This window comes from Chrysochloris asiatica, unplaced genomic scaffold (genome assembly GCF_000296735.1).
Source record: "Chrysochloris asiatica unplaced genomic scaffold, ChrAsi1.0 scaffold00446, whole genome shotgun sequence".
NCBI classification, from domain to species: Eukaryota; Metazoa; Chordata; class Mammalia; order Afrosoricida; family Chrysochloridae; genus Chrysochloris; species Chrysochloris asiatica.
In genome coordinates, this window is record NW_006408964.1 from 1062450 (window position 1) to 1067357 (window position 4908).

The window sequence follows — 4908 nt, forward strand, 5'->3', positions numbered from 1 at the left end:
TACTTATTGAACCTCTATGCTGAGCAAATAACCTGAGAAGCTGGGTTCAATGAAGAATAACATGGCATCAGGGTTGGAGGAAGACTCATTAACAACCTGTGATATGCAGATGAAACAACCTTGCTTGCTGAAAGTGAGGACTTAAAAGTTACTGATGAAGATCAAAGATCGCAGCCTTCCATATGGATTGCATCACCATGTAAACAAATAAAAAATCCTCACCAATGGACCAATAAACAACATTCTTATTAATGGAATAAAGATTGAACTTGTCAAGGACTTCATTCTTCTTGGATCAACTATCAATACTCATGGAAGCAGCAGTCAAGAAATCAAACGATATATTGCATCAGGGAAATCTGCTGCACAAGACCTTTTTAAAGTGTTGAAGAGCAGGAATGTCAGCTTGATAAGTAAGGTGCCCCTGACCCAAGCCATGGTATTTTCAATAACCTCATACACGTGTAAAAGCTGGACGGTGGGTGAATAAGGAAGACCTTACAAGAACTGACGCATTTGAGTAATGGTGTTAGAAGAGCTACGGGCTGCCAAGAGAACCAACAAATCCATTTTGGAAGAAGTGCAGCCAGAGTGCTCCTTGGAGACCAAGATGACCAAACTTTATCTTTCATACTTTGGATATATTGTCAGGAGGGGCCAGTCTCTGGAGAAGGATATGGGGGAGGTTAAGAGAGCTGGGACAGGGCTGGCTCTGCTGGGCCAGGTACATCAACAGCTGTTCCAGGTTCAGTTCTGGTCCATTTACTCTCATTCTACACAGAGCACCAGGCCCAGCGTGGGGATGGTAATACTCCTTGGTGTCCAGGGGGAATTCCAATCCCAAACCAAATCCAAAGGATAGGAGAACGAGTGTGTTACTGGTGGAGGCCTGGAACTGGAATGGTGAATACTTTGCTTAGGGACCCTGGAAGGCCCCATTCTGTATTTCACACAAACTTCGAGTGGACATAGACGCTGCAAGGCTGCCAATAAATGTGCTGTACGGGGATTCACCAGATGAGACCAGGGAAGGTGCTGGGAGACCATCTGTACCCCAGACACGGGCTGTAGTCTCCGGCCACTCAACTACTGAAATGGGTTGCTCAGAAAACTGGGCTTCCAAGATGGTTTTATTTCAGTCTGTGTTGTCGACCCTGTAAGACTAGTCAGAGGTTCGAGGCCCTCTAGGGCCGAGTGTAACAAATGAGGCCACTGGCAGTTAATGGCAAATTGCTTTCATATTAATATTCAGTTATATATATTAATACACGGAGCCTTTGACAATCCACCAATAAATGTGGTATTTTCCTAAAGCCAAGACTAAAGGTTGCAAGGTTAAGCCTTTCTCCAAAGATTAACTAAAAAATATCTTAGCTACTTCTAGGTTCTTTGTTTTAAGGACAAAGAACCCATCCTTCCTAATTGTTTTCCAGGTGCAGCCCATTCACCTGGGCATCCCAAGTCCTCCTGAAAATCTGGCTCAGGAAGCCGAAACAGCGGGACTCCGCCCAAGCTTTTGTCATTACTCTCACCTTCCCCCAACTGACCTCAGGGGCTATAGATATGTTAATCGGGCCTGAGAATCCAAGTTACTGGCCTGCGATTAGAACCAGGGAAGTATGATGTAAAGTTACTTGAATGTCTGGAAAAGTACTGATGTTAGCTGTACCTTGCCTAAGTCCCTCCCAGCTTGGTGTGAAGCTCCTCCCCTAAATAAAACAGAGGCCAGGGCCTCCCCAGGAGTGCATTACTGGTTGGAAGGCATGGAGTAAAGATTGCAGTGTATTACTGGTTAGAAGGCATGCAGTAAAGATGGCAGGGCAGTGAGTTGCTGCCTGCAGAGGCCATGATGCTGGTAGTCCCAGGCCTGTGCACCAGTGATGTATCCACCCTGGCTTTGGAGTGCCTCATTGTCTGTTTCTTTCTGTGTATTCTTGATATATTGCAATCCCCTCCTTGTGAACCGAACCCCTATGTCGCAACAGGTCCCTGACAAGTCTGGACACAGGCCAAGGCCAAAACAACCATCCTGGCGCCATGGTTACAAATGGGGGCTCCCTCTCCAGATTCCTTAAGTGCCTGTCAGTCACCAAGTAGTCTGAGTTCCCTCAAATCCGTGTTTCCATAAAATCAATTTGTGATCCTTGTACTGGTCTTTGGTTTGAATTTCTGGTCCATATGAGCATAAGTCAAAAGTTGTATTATCAATATAAACCCCAAGGGTTTTAAGACCTTACATATTTAGATGTAGAAAGATGCTATGCTAAATTATTAAATTTATCTATGAGATTTTAGCACTGTAAACCAACGGCATGTGCTACTTGTTCATGTTTAAGAAGTCTAAAGAAGTGTTCCTCACTGAGGATTGTAATATATGTGGATAATATGAACCATACACTAATGTCCACATATGTGTATGTGTGTGCACTCACTACCAATATTAGCATGTACTAATGTGCACACATGTATACATAAGACCACACCTGTGTATGTGTGTGGATTCACTGCCAATGTTAGCACATACTAATGTGCACACGTGTGCATAAGACCACCTGTGTATGTGTGTGCACTCACTGCCAATGTTCACATATACTAATGTGCACATGTGTACATAAGACCACCCCTGTGTATGTGTGTGCACTCACTACCAATGTTAGCTAATACTAATGTGCACACAAGACCACACCTGCATGTGTGTGCACTCACTGCCAATGTTAACATATACTAATGTGCAAACATGTGTGAATAAGACCACACCTGTGTGTGTGCACTCATTGCCAATGTTAACATATACTAATGTGGACACGTGAGCACATAAAACCACACCTGTGTATGTGTGTGCACTCACTGCCAATGCTAGCATAAACTAATGTGGACACATGTGTGCATAAGACCACACCTGTGTATGTGTATACACGCACTACCAATGTTAGCATATACTAATGTGCACATGTGTACATAAGACCATATCTGTGTATGTGTGTACACGCACTACCAATGTTAACAACAATTTGATAAATGTTGGGAGGGCAAAGTAACGCTTTACAGAATTCTTGTTAAGAAACATAGAAGAATTGATTATAACATAGTATTCTGAAAATACTAAAATAACAATGATCTAAGGTAGCAATCAATTAATATAAAAATAATAGTAAAGTATAATAAAGAAACAGAATATTAGTAGTCTCAAACTGTTGTCTTACAAGGACCTTAATAATTAAAAGGTGAAAATAATGGACTTGTTAATAGGACTTATTTGGAAAGAAATGTACTAAATACCAAAATGAAAGTCTTAAAACCAAATACAATCAGTACATTTAACTGAACACAGGATTTGTTACATCAGGAAAGGCTTTAAAAACACAGAAAACCCACATTTGATCAAGGCCGGTCATTGTCCTTATTATAATAATAACTGAAGAGTTACAAAGGCAAAATGACATGTGAATAGAGGCAGTCTGCACAGCTGATGAGGACACTCCCCTGCAGTTACAAACACGCTGTCATGTGTCACTGAGAATCTCTTCCCTCATTCAGCGCTGTGTTTCACGGTGGAGTCACTGATCAGTGTGGATGGAACATCCAGTTTCTGACACAACCTCTCAACTCTTGAGTTGTGATATGTGAGTGGAAGTAACAGCTTCCCCACGTTCCTCACTCACAGCGACCTTCTCCTCAGTGAGCAGAGCTCCTCTATTGTAGTGTGATAAGCATCTAACCCCTCCGCTGCATTCATTACATCCATATAGGTTCTTTCCTTTTTACAATCATGGTAACTTTTGTGGAATCATGAGTAGTTCTTTACATTAATTTCACATTCCTCTCCACTGTGCATCCTTAAATATGAAGTGAGGACTGAGTAACAAACACACACTTTACCAAGTTGGCTACATTTATAAGGCCTCTGCTAACTAACTGTGATTTCACTTGTTTAATGAGGGATGGACAACTAGGATTAGTTTCTCCATATTCCTTACATTCATAGTGAATTACTCCACTATGATATATCACATGTACAGTGAGGGATGAGGCATAAACAAACACTTGTACACACTGTTGACATTCATATGGCCTCTTTCTAGTGTGGCTTCTTCTATGTCCAGTGAGGATTGAGGGCTGCCTGAACACTTTCCCACAGTGTACACTAATTAAAGCGGGTCTCCATTGTGAGTCTACACATGTCTAATGTGGTGTAAGGAACCCTTAAATGTGTGAGGAATCCCACACTCCTTATATTCACTGGGCCTCACCCCACTGTGAGTCTGCACATGTTTACAGAGGGATGAGTACCTCCCAAAGATTTTCCACATAATTTACATTTATATGGCCTCTCTCCAATGTGGATTCTTCTATGTGTTGTGAGGCTTCACCCTTGAGTAAATGATTTCCCACACTACTTACAATTATAGGGCCCCTCTGCAGTGTGGATTCTTCTTATGTCTTGTGACGTTTGAGTGGTAACGAAAGAATTTCCCACACTCCTTACAGTCATAGGGCCTCTCTCCACTATGACTTCGCATATGTGCAGTGAGGGATGAGGAAGAAATAAAAGCTTTCCCACACTCCTTACATTCATAGGGCCTCTCTCCACTGTGGATTCTTCTATGTCTTGTGAGATCTGACCAGTGAGTAAAGGATTTCCCACATTCCTTACATTCATAGGGCCTCTCACCACTGTGGATTCTTCTATGTGTTCTGAGGCCTGACTGTTGAGTAAAGGATTTCCCACATTCCTTACATTCATAGGGCTTCTCTCCACTGTGGATTCTTCCATGTGTTGTGAGGCTTGACTGCTGAGTAAAGGTTTTCCCACACTCCTTACATTCATAGGGCCGCTCTCCACTGTGGATTCTTCTATGTGTTCTGAGGCCTGACCATTGAGTAAAGGCTTTCCCACATTCCTTACAT

At 42.5% G+C, this 4908-nt stretch overlaps 1 pseudogene; it reads right to left on the minus strand.

Moving 5' to 3' along the window:
• The window catches only part of LOC102830339, a 48750-nt pseudogene that overhangs the window by 35057 nt on the left and 8785 nt on the right, over positions 1–4908 (minus strand).